Genomic DNA, 17,500 nt, shown 5'->3' on the forward strand with positions numbered 1-17,500 from the left:
GCTCACATCCTGGGTGCATTTAGGATTTCGTATTGATAAAGTGCTGGACATATAACTACTTCTAAGCTTAAACTTACTTAAGACTAACCATTTGTTAACCATTAATTCCTTTTGAATTAGAATAAGTTAGAGGTGAGATTTTGGGTAAGACTAGCACAAGGGTCAACATCAAATATACGCTTATAAAGGAAGGCTTAGACAGGCATAGACTTAAGCATAGGGGTTAGGATAACATTCAGTATTTTAACCACTGAACAGTAGCTATGTTACCTATAATACTCAGCCACTCCAAAGTTTCTACTGTATTGTAAGCATTTACAATCTTTTAAAATGTTTTTTTTAATTTACATCCATTCTGTCTACATTTTAGAGTTCCTTTATTGAGAGCAACATATTTTCATTCACCTCATGGCTTCAGTTTGTAACACACAAAAAACAAAACAGGTCTTTAGAGTGTAGTGCACGTTTTAATTTCATATTCCCACATGTTCTATAGTCAAGTGTTCAGTTGTAAAATATAGTCCTCCCACTCAGACTTCTTGCTGATTTTTATAAGGAGCAAACTGCTAGGAAATCAACTTTAATCAAAATTTTGGTAACCTGCCTCTTCCCCTGCACTATGTTTTTGAATTACTACCTCATGGTTGCTATAGCGATGTCCCACATGTGGATCAGTGAGGCTCCGAGGTTCTTTTATGCCTGCAGCCATCAGATTCCTGTAAGGACATTCCCAAGTGAATTCAGCAAATGGACTTATGTTAATCTAGTTCATTTGCTTCTATGTTAATCCATTTTTAATGGTTTACAAGCATGTCTATATCTATGCGGTTTGTATTATATGTGTAATATAATGTAGTTTACATGTGACAAGCTAAGTAACAAATTAGACAGACATGAATAAAGTGTTTTCAGTTCACTTCAGTTCATCTGCCTGCCACATTCCTCCACAGGTCTCACCCCAACCATTTCACACCTGGTTTTATCTCTGGAACACATTCCACATTCTTAAACTCCTCATTCCAAAAAATAGTGGCTTTCCTTATTTAGTTATTACAGGAGAGCAGCAGGAGATTGGAGCCTTGGCACCATCTACTGGACACCCGTTTTCCCATTCTTACAATTTCCCATCTACTAAATGGGGTAGATTGTGCAATTTATATACAGGTCTGTAAATATTACATTTTACAACTATATTTTCTAACATAGGTTTTGTTTTTATACAGTTTAATGGCTTTTATGTTTTTATTAGGCTTTTGTACAAACAGCCCAGTGTGTCTGTGTGTATATATGTGTACTTGCTTACGTGTGTGTGCATGCAACAGCAGGAAAGATGTCATCACAGTGACCCCATGGCAAGCTTTAGTGGTAAATGGTTAAAAAAAAAAAAAAGACCCACTATAAATGGTGATAAATGTAAGACAAACTACAAAAACACAGGGACACAGCCTGCGATAGAAGGCACATCTGCTCCTGATAAGAGGGGAGCACTTCCCCAGCAGTGAGAGACAGACACGAGAGAAGACTTCCTCATGCTAGAGGCAGGAAAGGCAACAGGAAAATCTTGTATTTGAAGCTACCAACTGTATACGAACGAAAGGTACATGTGGCGCACACCAACGCTTCACGAAGAGTGGCCTTTGTTAGGCAATTATATAGAGTTGATGACACCTGCGGTTGGGTCACGCTAATGATTAATTCCCAGCTTGTGGCCGCCCTCTGGTGGTGGACATCCGGCATTGCTAGCCACCCGTTACAATTATGTTTTCACCACGCCTCTCTCAAAGGGTGTGTTGTGCGCCATTTGTTAACCACCTGGTGGTTGTTATGTCTTTGTTATGCTCTTTATAAGGCGTTTGTGTTTTATAAGCACCTTGTGTCATATATCTCGGTGATGCAATGTGATCCGATTGCTCAACTTTGGAAAGCAAATATATTTGTAGTAAACATGCTAATCAGTCTTCATAAATGTCAGTCTGTATCAAAGGACTTCCACAAGCAGAATCACATCCTTATTCTGGAACATGGATATTCAAGTTTGCTTACACCCAAAAATGACATCAGATAAGAGCAACGTGTGAGGATGGAGTGTTCTGAGTGTAGATGTGTCAGTTCAGTTTGTTCTGAGGTCCTGGCACAACTTAAAGACTTTTTTTTTTACTGATGTAATTAATATGCACAGCAATCTTTTACCCACAAGCAGAAGAAATGTCAGTGGCATAAAATCTGAATACAATTGAGATGAAATGGAGAAACGGATGAAAAGTCAAGGTGTAACAGGGTGTGATCCAGTCCCACTCAGAATTGGTGTTTATATCTGGTATAAATGACCCAGCTTTAAAAAATAAAAAATAAAAAAACCACACACTTGGAACTCACACAATGAATATGTACATTTGTACACTGTTGAGTAAAATCTTTGACTAAAATATTTTTTACATAAAACATCAATATTTTTTGGGGGTAGTGGAAATTTTATTCATTACATTGTAAATAATATTATTTACATGGGAACAGGAATATCCTCAAATGTGGGATTATATTTGAATATATTTAAATACATTAAAAAATGATTAAATTATCAAGCTGTCATGTCGGCCAAACCCCAAGCACACTATAACTCCTAACGTGCTGTTCGTCACACGGCTACCGACTCAACCAATCATACATTCCTTCAGATCCTCATCACCCGTTTCCCTACTTTCAACTGTATATAAACCTTCTTAGAACTTACCAGTATTGCCAAATATTGCCACTAGTTTCAACTGTGCTTACTGAGCAGTCTTTGACTTCTATCCTGTGTATCGATTTTTGCCTGCCCCTTTTTTGGAATAGTTTGCCTGGTGTATGATTGATCTCTGGTTTTTAACTTGAACTGTTTACCTTTATGATTTGGATTACCCCTGTCTTGGCTTGGTTTTGATCTTATTCACCCATTATGAATTTGGAATACAATAAATGTATTACTCTACATCTGCGAGCACCTGGCCTTGCTTGTCCAGTCGCACCAGACGTAATCATAGTCATAACTAAAGTTACTCTGGTTAATTTGGGTACTTTTTAAACACATAGTAAAGGCTGAGTGAGAACCTATACAATATGGGACTTTCCAAAATGGGGGGATGGACAACTGTCAGAGAGAATAGAATACACTTGTCAACAAAATGACTTATTGCTTGATTTTGATTGATTGACAGCTGTCAATCACCCACCCCACTCCCCTACCCATGCTGGAATACACATTTAGAAAAATATTATGTAATGACTTTAGGCCAAAAAGCATAGTCTATACTCCGACTCCTACGATTAGGCTAAAATCAGGTCTCATATCCTATACCCAGACTCCTATGGGTGCAGGTCATTGGAGCTGTGATCAGGAACCTACTGGATAGTTATTGATGACGATATGAGGGAAAACTGCTACGCCTGCGCTATTCACCACCCTAGTCACCATCAACACATGCCAGTATGATCTCGATGACTCCTTTCAGCCTCAATGCACCGAGACTGATAAAGAAACTGTTTAAGCTATGGCTAACCCACACACTGTCCAGAGGTTTGAAGCTCTGCGGAATTCAGATACCCTAAATCTTGCTCGAGGATGAAGGTATCGCTGAGGTAGTAGTAACTGACCTGCAAGAGGAAGAGAACATCAAAGCCGCTCTCAGAGATCAAAGAAAAAAACAAAACAAATAGAAGTCACAGCGTGCGGGAGAATGTGCACAAAGATGTCATGGACTACTGGAATCTGCAGGAACACCTGAACCAGGGTAATGTGGTCATATGGGAAACCTCATCGACACCTGCTCTGGTCCTTCACCTGAGAAAAGAGCTGATGAAGCAGTTGATCATGCTGTAATGCAAAACCATTGAAATCAGAGTCAGAACAGGATGAGACACCAATAAGATCAAAACTGTATCTATTCTCTAGTATCCGAAGCTAATAATACGTTATCCTTTACATGCATATATAATTCACGTTCCTTTTGAATTGTTTGAAAAGTTAGATTAATGTAAAAATGGGCATGTATTATACATATTCACCTATGTAATTGATGTTTGTGTTTTGAAACTAAGTAAAGATGAAAAGGTTGATGTATATAAACCTGTCACAGGATGCTCCCCCCACACTAGTCACATGGTATGGGCTGCCACAAGCAGTGAGATTCACAACTGTGTTATTTGTAACCACAGGGTTTAGTGTTATGTTTGTCTGTGTATAAACCCCTGCTAGTGTGTGCGACGTTGTTGCTCATTGTCTATGGATGCCTGTGTAACTATCGTTAATATTTGTGAGACCACTGTTGACATTGTAGCCTGTGTTTATGTTCATGCTATTTAATGTGAGTTGTCTGTAGTTGTGTTAACCGTTAATGTGAGTGACACCGTCCTCTTATATGTTCAATGTTAATAAATGGGTGTCACAGCTGAGGGAGTGTCCTGCGGCACTCGGGCAAACATCACAAAACCTGCTTTCATTTTTAGCTGAACATAAAACCTCTTTTGCTGAAAAGATTTTAATAAAACCATATTCCATTCTAGCAGTCTCTTCATTGTGTTTCATTCAGTTCACTATGACTGAAGGTCTGCTGAATAATAGTTACTGTACTCCTCAAACCCCTGGTCCTATGAAGGGGTCAAGAGTCTGAAAAGGTTTGTAGTGAATTAAATCGGTAAAAGGGTTGATAAGGAAATCAAACTGGTTAGCAGCTCAGGATGCAGACACCCTACTTAAACCAAACTCTGAAATTGAAAACGTAACAGCCATTGTAAAAAAGAGATTACAATGGCAAGCCGATATGGTGGACATGACCAACTTCAGAGAATAATGATTTTATACACACACAGTCCAAGTAAGTTTGGCTATGGAGGTTTCCAAAGCCTTTGTTTTGATTCTAATAGAAGGCAGAGTCTTAAAAAACTTCATATTGTTGAAGGGAAAGAATTTAACAAAGGTTTCAAAACAATGAAAAACCATAACACTCACTTTGCTACTGGAATGGGGTGAACGGTTCAACAGGACATTGAAAATCAAAATGTGGAGATACTTCACAGCCATCAATACAAGAAATACATTGATGTGGTGCAGCATCAAAATGAAACTCACAGACGTGAATGAGGGAAATTCCTTCAAGGTGTTTGAAACCTTGTACAGGTTGTTTCAACCAAAAGAAGTGAAAACTAAGCTTCAAGTTTAGAGTCGGCGATCTCGTCAGAATTTCATTAAAAAGACAAAGGAAACATGCGATCAGAATTTATGAATGTTATTTTACAGAGACCCTCCCATATACAAATTATGGGATTATGATGGGGAAATATAGAAGGGTGTAACAGTGGGGGTTAAGGAGGAGGACACATGTGCAGAGATGAGCGAGATTTATCAGGGACAAATCCAGAGTCGTAGTCATCAGTAGTCCAGGGTCAGTTTACCAATACGGAGATTACAGGGATACATGATAAATCAAAAACACATGAAGGCAAACAGGGGAAATGGGCTCTAAAAGAGGCTAGGTGTTATGAACCCCTTGAACCACTCAGCCCTGCACAGCCACACCCACTCACCCGACCTGACTCACCAGAGTTCTAGCACACACCTGATTCTCATTCTCCTCATTACTGCTCCTTTATAAGCTTCCCTCACCTGTGTTCACATTGCAAATATTGCTAATCCTATATGGCATACTGAGCATTTCAGAATCTTGCATTCCTGGTTATTGACTCCTGCCTGCTTTTTAGACCTCATCTCCCGCCTGACCCTTGGACACTACCCATGTTTTGACCCTGGACCAACCCGACCACGCTTACCTGCCTGATTCCATAGATTCATTTGATTTTTGAAAATAAACCCTCATGCAATTGGATAGTCATGTGTGGCTAGGATAAACACAAAGGTATGGAGTGCAAACTTACAGATAGGGGTTTTCAAAAACATCCATGCAGGCATTCAAGGAACAGTAAAAAAAGAAAAAAACACAGGCCATCAGACAGGGTTTAAATACATGAACTAATGAACACTAAACAAGGCACAGGTGCAAATCATGAACAGTGAAAACCAAAACAAGGACTGGAACGGAATGGAGAAAGAAACATGACAAGGAAACCATGGAACATGAACAATAGGAGCGACCAACCATGAAAAAGGGACCTTTTATGAAGAAAAGCTCCAAAGGATTATAGTGGGAAAAGACAAAGCCTTTATAATAGAAAGGATTCCATCTGGAAAAAAATAGGAACCAAGAAAAGATATACTTATTCAAGTGGGTTGGGTGTCCCAATAAGTTTAATCCAATTCCAAGTTAAAAGGGATTTAGAAGCAGGGAGTTGGAGACTAGAAGAAGAATTATAGTCATCACTATTAGAGCAAGAAGGGGAAGGAGGTGAATCATGCAGTGAATACAAAGATTTAGATTTTTTAATATTTTACAGTTTTTGACAAACCCCATTAGGAATGGTTGAATACGGTGTACTTAATTCAGTTATGGCAAGCAGCAATTCATACCACCCTAAAGGTCACTGATCATCAATCTTTTGGGTTGCTGTTAGGTTTTTAAGCAAAGTCCAACATGTGCGATCCCTTAAGTTTTTCCTTTGAAAATAAACTCTCCTTCATCGTTCCACAATGCTACATTACCAGATTTAGTGATTTTGTGCATGATGTAGGAAGCATTGTTATGGCTCTCACAGGGACGTTACCTATAACCTCTTTAGCCATTTAATCTTCACCCATTTGTCCATTTTCTTCAGTCACCGTTTTATTTTCAGGTTCGGCGGGGAGGGATAGGGTCACTCGAGCCGTTTCTTCTTCTCCAACTATGTTTAAAAATCTTTGCAACCCCAAAGCATAAAATGTTGCCATTTCATAAAGTTTCAAGTCAGACCTGGTTAAAATGTTCTGCATCACATTGTCTAAGCCATTTTCCACAGTCTGTCTTAAATTTTCTTTACCGGACATGATGTTTCTAAGTTAATCCAACTGATGATGTGAAACCAAACACATCTTCTCAGCACTCTCCTGTGTCACCTTTGCGTGAAGCTATCAAACTGCTTATAAAGGGTATTACTATGCTAAGCAAGGGTAAGAGGAAACCTCCAGACTGGTTAATAGCTTTTCTATTTGTAGCTATAGACGCTTTTTTATTAGCAAACAATTTTGCACCTTTTCTGTCTTTTCAAAAGCCGATGCTGGTGATCCTTCAGAGGGATGTTACTGTGGTGTAGGTTAAAAGCCAATTTGCAGATGGAAAGTATGAGATCAGTTGACGCCTTACATAATATAACCTTCCACCACTGGGGGGAATGAAGGGTATTTGGCATCGGTAGATTTGACTTTAGTCATGTAGACATACGTGGCGGGAGTAACTATGCCTCTCTTAGTTACATGGCCATCTCCATGCTCTTCGTGAATGTGTCGAAGGCTTTTGATTCAGTTTCGCATCATACACTTCTGTCCACTGTGGAGGTGTCTGGTATCCCTCCACCTTTGACGAACTACCTTCGCTACCTTTATGACCATGCCCAAGTCCAGTTAGGATCGCGATCTGTTATATGTGGGCAAGGAGTGAGGCAAGGTGATCCCCTTGCACCTCTTCTCTTCATACTGACACTGGACATTCTCTTGAAGGAATCTCTCCCGGAGATTGGCTTTTGTTTGGACGGGCCGATAATTAGTTCTTTGGCCTATGCCGATGATCTGGTGTTGTTTGCCGGAAAGCCGGAAAGATTGCAAGAGAAATTGGATGGGCTGGGCAAGTCACTTTCGATGGCTGGGATGAGGCTTAATGCAAAGAAATAATTCGGGCTATCTATAGTGAAGGATGGAAAACAGAAACGCATGATGCTTCTTCCTGCCATTTATCGATATGGGGCTGACTGAATCCACCAGTTGGGTATGGATGAGGTGGTTCACTATCTCAGGTTGGACTTCAACTGGAAAGGGAGGGTGACTCCCAAACATACAAGGAAATTAGAGAATGGTCTGCAGGAATTGTCAAAGGCACCATTGAAGCCTTACCAGGGATTGGTGCTGCTTAGGACCGTTCTGATTCCAAAATTGACACACGAACTGATATTGGGGAATGCACATCGTAACACCTTGAAGAAAAGGAACATCCTGGTGAGGTGCTATGTCCGAAGGTGGCTTCAGCTACCTAAGGACACGCCCCTCAGGTACCTCCACATGAATACTAAAGATGGAGGAATCGGCATTCCGTGTTTTGGCATGTCGATTCCTATGCTACAGAAGAACCGCTTTTCCAAGTTGGCAATTAGCCAAAGTCCTGTGGTGGAGGTGATTAAACATCAAAGGTCCTATGGTTATATATTAAAGTCAATCAATCAAGTATGCCGTATAAATGGACTTGTGGTATCATCGAAAGCTGAGGTTCGAGAAGCATGGGCAAATTATCTGGCCTGTTCCGTGGATGGGAAGGAGTTGGATGTGCAAGATATTGACCCAGCCAGTCACTTCTGGCTGAAGTCACCTGAGAAAGTTGTATACCCCGAAGATGGAGACGGGGAAACAGAAAGGGGTGGCCTTTTATCAACTAAGGCACAATGCGGTAGAGGTTTTAACTGACAAGTGATGGATCGATCTTACCATGGCGCTTGTCACCAAGTGGAGACATTGAATCATATTCTCCAGATTTGTGACATTACCCATGACACTAGATGCGCACGACATTATCGGATTGTGCAGAGGGTTGAGCAGACATTGCAGAAGCAGAAGATTCAAGTATGGACCAAACGTAGGGTCCCAGCATCGACTTCATTCATCAAACCAGACTTGCTAGTGACAACTGGCGATAGGCTCTGTGTTGGATGTGTCAGTAGTGTCTGGTAGCCACATGGCAGAGACCTGAGGCCTGCTTTCCTGGTGTGAATCACAGTCTAGTATCAAGCATCTGCCAATCATCGTATCAAGTCGTGGCCAGTTATTTGGCCTTTCCGGACGTGGGCTGAGAGCACTCGGTTTCACGAGATGAGATCTGACTGATTTATGTCTGCTTGCTATCTCAGGATCACTGAAATGTTATGACCTCTACACGCGTGGAACAAGTTCTGGTCGGAGTTGTTTTAAGATGATCTCTATCAGCTAATATGACTTGCCTGCAATATTGGCAACGAGGTTCAGCGACATTGCTGTCACTAACAGGGATGCCTCAGGATCTCTTGGGGATGGACTTATTCTCAAGATTTCCTGATAATAAATGATAGTAGACATATTTTCAATATTTTAAAGCTTTTTTCTTAGGACCGTACACCGCAGGGGTTCTCCAATGAAAACACACTTGATCTAAGACGAAGCTCTTTTGGCGTTTGAGCTTTCAAGTCTACAAATAAATATCCATAAGGTCTACAGGTGATGTGTTGAAAATGTTTTATAAAGTATTTAGCATTACAGGGATACATCTGATGAACCAGTACACTCATCTGTGACTTGTCTCTGGGGTTCTTAAAATAAAATAATTTAGTTTGTGTTCAGGTTGCTAGTTCTGCTGGTCTGTAAAAACATATTTTTTACCAAATACAACACAGTTTCCTGTGATGAGTGTATTTTGAAAGGCCTTTTCTACTTAATTTTTAATAGCATTATTCATCAAATTGTCTAAAATTAGGTTAGTCTTGCTGAGGCGAAACGCTTCATTATAACACAAAGATTCAGGTATTCCCTGAACAAAATGAATGTTTATTTTATTCATCATCTCCTCCTACAGAGGTTGACGACATGTATAACACAGTACAATTTTACCAGTAACTTTAGACAATGTCTCATTACAATTTTCATGTAATGAATTGATGAAAAAAGATTTTCCACTATTGCTAGGACCACAAATGATACATGAAAATGATACTTGCATCCTAACATCAAAACAATGACTTAGACATTTTACAGTAACAAAAAAACAAAAAGAATGCTGTATACAATCAGATTCTTAATACCCATACAAGAGTCTTGAGTCCTAAAATCAGACAACAAAATACGTTTGTCATAAACGATCCTGCATCTTCTCACTTGTGATTTGTTTCTCAAGAGAAAGTGCTTTTTTATCCCTCATGATTTGTTTGTGGGTGGTTGTAAGCACTCTAGTTTGATCATCGCTTTTCACACAATCGTCAACCAGTTCTGTCACAGATTTTATTCTGACAAAAACATATCAACAAAAGAAAATTAATAAGACAATAAAAAAAGAAACAATGCAATTATCATATGGTAAACTAAGACAAATATTTCTAGCTTGCTTATCCAAAGGCCACTGACTTGTTTAAGAAATTAAAATTTTTAAAAAATTGCCTTTTTTTAATGATATTTGGATTTGTGGGCATGTGTGTATGCGAGCTATGTGTTTGGGGCTAGAAAGAGTTCTAAGGTAAATCAGGGCATTTCATATTTCTAATTCTTACCACCCTATAGATTAGGGCTTTCAACACTATTTATTGTTATTGCTTGCTGCCTTGATGCAGATCCATCAGACTGAACTTTTTCTCCTTCATCAAATTCAGTTCCCTAAAAGGAAGTATTTATATTTCCATAACATTTTGATTTTCTCTTCCTTCAGCCCAGTCCAGAATGAACTTCTGTACAGAGACAGTTTTCCGAATTCCAGCAACTCCTTCAGTCAGCACTCTTCTGATGGGTTTGTCTTTAAAGAGGTCATTGCATTTGATGGGTATCTCCTGTGTTGCTGGTCTCCTGGATGCTGTCTCAATCTGTCTCACCTCATGTTCATTATTGACCTCTCCACTCCCTCCCTCTGTGATGTAGAGCTCTGTGTAGATCTCATTCAGAAGAGTTGAGCTGCCATGTTGCGAGATTCCTTCAATAATTCTTTTAAATTTCTCCATCAGTTTGTGCTTTTGCTGATATACAGAGTCCAGCTCTAATAAACAGAATATGTTAAAGATTTTACATTATTATTTCTAATGTCAGTCAATATTCTTAAAAAAAGCCACTTTGCCCAAACACAGAAGACAAAATTTAGAGGATACTGCCATCATAACACAATGACCCAGATCTCTTACTGGTCTCTTATTGTGTGTTAGCGAGGTCTGTCTGGTTCATGTTACTCAGGATGTGCAGTGTGATCTTTAACGATCCCTCTCTGACACTGATCTGATCCTCCTCATACTCCACGTCTCTCTCAGAGCATGCTGGGTAATCTGGACTCAGCAGTATCTTAAACCTCTTCAGCTCCTTCTTCACCAGAGACATGACATTGTGCTCCAGCTCCTATTTGGGAATAAACACCAACAGACAATCAGAAAAACACCACATTGTTACAGAGATGATTATATGATTTTGTTTTATGATGGAGAACACGCTGGCAGTGTTGATGTAGTTACTCAAAGTAATCCATTACTTCTCTAAACAAAGGACGCGACACGAGGAAAAGGCCTCGAGGGAAGCAAGCCGGCATCAGGAACAGGCTGAGGGCTCGGGCACACCGAGCTCCCTTACCTAGCATTCTGCTAGCCAATGTCCAGTCTCTGGACAACAAGCTCTACGACCTCCGGGCCAGGAAAAAGTTCCAGAGGGACATTCAGGACTGCAACCTCCAGAAGGCTGAACAGTCTATGGTCAGGATGGGTGGGATTCCTGACCATCTTGGAGGCTGTGCTGAGGCAGCGTGACAGGTATAGACCATGTATAGATGGAAGTGAGGTTCTGATGACTTTCTTTGCTGTCCTCACCACTCTCTGGAGAGATTTCTGGCCTGAGGCGGTGCAGCTGCCATACCAGAGCAGGAGGCTGCTGGTCAGAACGCTCTCTATGGTGCCTCTATAGAACATTGTGAGGAAGGAGATGGAAGGTTTGCTCTCCTCATCCTTCGCAGGAAGTGAAGGCGCTGCTGTGCCATTTTGATGGGGGAAGTGGTGTGTAGTCCATGTCAGATCATCTGTAATGTGCACCTCTAGAAACTTGATGCTTCTCCCTAACTCTACGGCAGTACCATGGATTGTGAGTGGAGTATGTACCATGTGCTTCCTCCTGAAGTTGACAATGATATTTCCTTTGTCGTGATGACAGTCAGTGACAGGTTGTTACTGTCGCACCAGACGACTAGTTGATTTACTTCCTCTTTGTATGCCGAGTCGTTGTCGTCGCACAACAATCATGAATCATCAGGGTGACAACAGAGGGCTTAGCACACAGCCCTGGGCAACTCCTGTGTTCACGATGATGGTCTCAGAGGTGTTTACTCAAACTCGTACTGTCTGTGGTCTGTCTGAGAAGTCCAATAACCAGTTGCACAATGGAATGCCAATGCCTAATGGGCTGGGTTTCTTTAGCAAGTGTTGGGGTATGACTGTGTTGAAGGCGGAGCTGAAGTCAATGAAAAGCATCCGCACATAACTGTTCTTATTCTCCAGATGGGTCAGGCTTTGGTGAAGCGTTGCTGATGTGGCATGCAAACTGGTATGCAAACTGGAGCAGGTCGAGCGTTGCAGGAAGTCTTGACATTATGTGGTCTTTCACCAGTTTTTCGAAGCACTTCATCATGATGGGAGCGAGCGCTACGGGGCAGTAGTCGTTGAGTGTTAATGCTGGTGACTTTTTTTGGCAGTGGCACAACAGAAGTGGCCTTGAAGCACTGAGGAACAATGGCTTGGCTCAGGGAGATGTTATAGATGTTCTTTCCTACTTCCTCGTTCAAGTCTCCAAACAAGCGCCTGTTGCCTAGCAACCATAGAGCTTAAGGAGAGCTGTTCCTCCATTAGCCAATAGATGGCGCTACATGAACCAAACTGGACTTATGAATTCTGATGTAGTTTTTCTTCATGTTTGCAGTAAAATACTGTGTGCGCACCTTTCTGTGAGGAATACTTTAGAATTTCCCAAATAAACGCATATGACTGCAGAAATGCCAGATTGATCACGTCTCCTCCAAAACTTCTATTTGCTCTGAACAATGTGAGTGTTTCTACTGAACAGACACACAGTGTCCATAGAGGAAACTCACACACACACTCAATATTTAGGTGCAGTTCTGGTCCCAAAGATGTTGTTATGGGTTTGCAACCCAAATGGTGAAATACAGGAAGTAGACTGATGGAAAAAAATTGCTCTCTCTCTCTCTCTCAGTTTATATATATAGAAATTATTATTATTTATTTTTTCTTTTTTATTATTTTATTTTATTCCCACCCCCCATATATTCTTCACGGCTATGGAGATCTCCCATTCAGGATAACAAAAATTGGCTGCAGCTATTATTGTTGTGCAAAACCATGTTTGAGTCTGTGTATGAGAGTCCTGAATATAGGGTTAGTTTCACAAAATCTTACTGGGAGGCCACTGGTTAGCAGGAGCTTTTGTGTCAGAACGACACTCTAATGGCGTGTCCAGTAATTCTCAGTCCGTTATGGCTTCGTGATGGATTTCCACATCCCCTCTCTTGGTTCCTCCTTCTAACTTGATAGTCCCATGCAGAATGTACATTTTTGTGTATAAATAAACAAATAACAGCACTTTACGGTTGGGTTAGAGGTTTACTGCTGCTTATATGATACAATATTAAGGGTTACATCCATAATCTGTGTGAATGCAGTGTTGTTTATTGGTACACTGGAGAAATTAAACTAATGTAACTAGTTAGTAGTGGAAGCCATTATACCCACTGCCTTTCATAAGAACACTCCTACATCTTCATTTACTGCAGACAGCATTTTAAATTCAGGTGGTATTTACACATTAAAGTTCGAAGCAGAACCAAATCAACATCCACATAACTCTGTCATACACATCATCATCAAAGACATAAGTCTACCAGACACATCTTCTGTTTTTCTTGTAGAGTTTCACACTCAAAGGAAGAAATCAATTCCAATTATCCATGATGGCGGCCTCATAATGTTACAAATGTGTTTTTATGGGGTAATTTGGGGAAAGTATAAAACTGTACATTTTTTTTTTCCTTTACACTCATATGTAGGTTTAGTTTTAATTATCTCTGTAAACTTCAAACTAATGAGCACCAGAGAACAGGAAGGCAGCAGAGTTTCAGATCAGATCAGATCAGATCAGGTGTGTGTGTGTGTGTGTGTGTGTGTGTGTGTGTGTGTGTGTGTGTGTGTGTGTGTGTGTGTGTGTAACGTCCAGGTCAGGTGTGTGTGGTGTCTAGAAGCTGGAAGACATGGGGAGGACACACAGCCCTGTGCTGCAGTCTTGTTCACACATATTCACACTAACACACGTTACCATGGAGAATCATATGATGAATTATGTGTGTTTGTTCATCCTCTTCTCTGTGTGGGAGACTCAGACCACATCACCTCAATAGTGGCCGGATACTGTGAGACAGAGAATAGGACAGAAAGATCAGACATGAACACACACCCATCAGTCAGGCATCGGACTCTGTACACAAGCTCAATTACCATTACACACACACACACACACACACACACACACACACTAGACTGGTACCTGACTGCTATATTGTGTAGGGGTGAAATAGGTCTAATTCTTATTGGTTTACATCAGTAATGTTAATCAGTCACAGTCCCTATAGAGTTTTCTATGAGCTCATTGTTACATCCAGTTCTCCATCAAGCTGCTCATGCTCTGGTTGTGTGTGTCTACATGATAACATTTTACATTTATGACATTTAGCAGACGCTCTTATCCAGAACAACTTACACAAGTGCTTTGTCATTTACTCATAGAATATATCCTAGTACAGTACAGTAGGTTAGAACCAAACATACCAATGAACTAGAATACTGTAAACAATGTGCTAGAGTTTGTTAAACAACAAACAACATAAACACTACCCTACAATAAGTACTCATTTAGTCAGTCAATATGGGAGCAGTGTCAGTTGTCCTTTAAATATTCTACAAATAGATGGGTCTTCAGTCTGTGTTTGAAGACTGCAAGGGACTCGGCTGTCTGGACAGCAAGTGGGAGTTCATTCCACCATCTTGGAGCCAGGACAGAAAATGGTCTCGATGCTTGTCGTCCATGAGCCCTGAAGCAAGGTATTTCAAGCCGAGCCGAACTTGAGGTTCGAAGTACTCGAGATACGGATCGGGCTTTGACCATTGACCTCATGTGTGAAGGGGCTGGTCCATTTTTGGCTTTGTAGGCAAGCATCAAAGTTTTAAATCTAAAGTGAGTTTGGGTTTACATTTATGTTACTGCAGCTGTAGGTGAGATTTTGTCTCAGCAAATAATTAGAATTTTTTAAAGAATCCACTGAACTTAGGAACAATGTGAGTGAGTGAATGAAAGAGAGAGTTTGTGAATGTGAATCTAATATAATACATTAATACAATACATTAATACAATACAACTGTGTGTGTGTGTGTGTGTGTGTGTGTGTGTGTGTGTGTGTGTGTGTGTGTGTGTGTGTCAGTGAGAGAGGATAATGACTGTGTATGTGTGTGAGAGGATTCTGCTGGTATGTGTGTGTGTGTGTGCGCGCGCGTGTGCGTGAGGATACTGACTGTGAGTGTGATGATATTGAGTGTGTGTGTGTGTGTGTGTGAGGATACTGACAGCGTGTGTGTGTTTGTGAGAGAGGATTCTGACTGTGTGTGTGAGAGGATACTGACAACATCCTCTCACGCTGTGTATGTGTGTGTGCTTGCGTGTGTGAGTGAGAGGATATTGACTGTGTGTGTGTGTGTGTGTGAGAGAGTGAGAGGACACCCACTGTGTGTGTGTGTGTGTGTGTGTGTGTGCGCTTGTGTGTATGTGAGAGAGAGAGAGTATGTGAGTAACTCACTGTAGTTTCTCCAGTTTACAGAGTGGATCCTTCAGTAGAGCAGAGAGCTGCTTCACTCCTGAGTCTCCTGGTTTATTGTAGTTCAGATTCAGCTCTCTCAGGTGTGATGAGGGGTTTAACCTCAGAGCTGAAGCCAGAGCAGCACAACCTTTATCTGTAATACTGCAGTTAACTAGCCTGCAGAGAGAAGGAGAAAAATTCCTCACAATTCTGTAAGTGTCTGTCAGTACACATGTGCAAACACACACACAATACATGTTGTGATAGTGATGCAGTGATAGTATGTGTGTATTCAGAGAGAATGAGTGAGTGAAAGTGTGTAAATGTGAAGCTAATTAATACAGTGATGGTATGCGTGTGTCAGAAAGAGAGAGGGTAATAGCAATTATATCTGTGTGTGTGTGTGTGTGTGTGTGTAAGTGTGAGTGAGAGGATTCTGACAGTGTGTGTGTGTGTGAGAGAGAGAGAGAGAAGGAGCATACTGACAGTGTGTGTGTGTGTGTGTGTGTGTGTGTGTGTGTGTGTGTGTGTGTGAGAGAGAGAACATAATGACAGTGTATGTGTGAGGATATTGTGTGCGTGTGTTTGAGGGTACTGACTGATGATATTGAGTGTGCTCATGTGTGTGAGAGGATATTGACTCTGTGTACGTGTGTGTGTGTGTGTGTGTGTGTGATGTGTGCGTGGGAGAGGATACTGAGGAAGTGTATGTGAAAGACTGATTGGACACCCACTGTGTGTGTGTGTGTGTGTGTGTGTGTGTGTGTGTGTGTGTGTGTGTGTGATGGGTGTGTGGGAGAGGATACTGAGGATGTGTGTTTGAAAGACTGATTGGACACCCACTGTGTGTGTGTGTGTGTGTGTGTGTGTGTGTGTGTGTGTGTGTGTGTGAGAGAGAGAAAGAGAGAGTGATAGGACACCAATTGTCTGTGTGTGTGTTTATAAAGAGACATTAAATCAGTAACTCACTGTAGTTTCTCCAGTTTACAGTGTGGATCTTTCAGTAGAGCAGAGAGCTGCTTCACTCCTGAGTCTCCTGGTTTATTGGAGTTCAGATTCAGCTCTCTCAGGTGTGATGAGGGGTTTGACCTCAGTGCTGAAGCCAGAGCAGCACAACCTTCATCTGTAATACTGCAGTTATACAGCCTGTAGAGAGAAGGAGAAAAAACTCCTCACACTTACAGATCAGCACACATTGTGTGTGTGTGAGTGAGAGGACACCCATTGTGTGTGTGTGCGCGTGTTTGTGGGATGGATATTTGTCTGTGTGTGTCAGGCAGGGGTATTGACTGCATGTGTGTGTGTGTGTGTGAGAATACTGACAACATCCTCTCACGCAGTGAGTGTGTGTGTGTGTTTGCATGTATGAGTGAGAGGATTTTGACTGTGCGTGCGTGTGTGTGTGTGTGTGTGTGATGTGTGCACGTGAGAGGATACTGAGTGTGTGTGTGATGATCCTGAGTGTGTGTGTGTGTCAAAGAGTAATAGGATAGCCACTGTTCATGTGTGTGTTTTTGTGTACACTCTTGAGAGGATACTGACTGTCTGTGTGTTGTGCGCGTTTTTGAAAGGATACTGACTGTGTGTGTGTGAGTGAGAGGACACCCACTGTCTGTGTGTGAGTGTGGCTGTGAGATGATACTGACTGTGTGTGTGTGTGTGTGTGTGTGTGTGTGTATGTGTGTAAAGAGACAGTAAGTCAGTGACTCACTCTAGTTTCTCCAGTTGACAGTGTGGATCCTTCAGTAGAGCAGAGAGCTGCTTCACTCCTGAGT

General features: G+C 41.2%; 1 pseudogene; it reads right to left on the reverse strand.

Annotated features, from left to right (window-relative positions):
* Positions 1-13,465: 13,465 nt before the first annotated feature.
* The window catches only part of LOC145653003 (NACHT, LRR and PYD domains-containing protein 12-like), an 18,197-nt pseudogene continuing 14,162 nt past the window's right edge, over positions 13,466-17,500 (reverse strand).

The sequence above is a fragment of the Electrophorus electricus genome, chromosome 21, assembly GCF_041902795.1.
Source record: "Electrophorus electricus isolate QZ-2024a chromosome 21, ASM4190279v1, whole genome shotgun sequence".
Lineage (NCBI taxonomy): Eukaryota > Metazoa > Chordata > Actinopteri > Gymnotiformes > Gymnotidae > Electrophorus > Electrophorus electricus.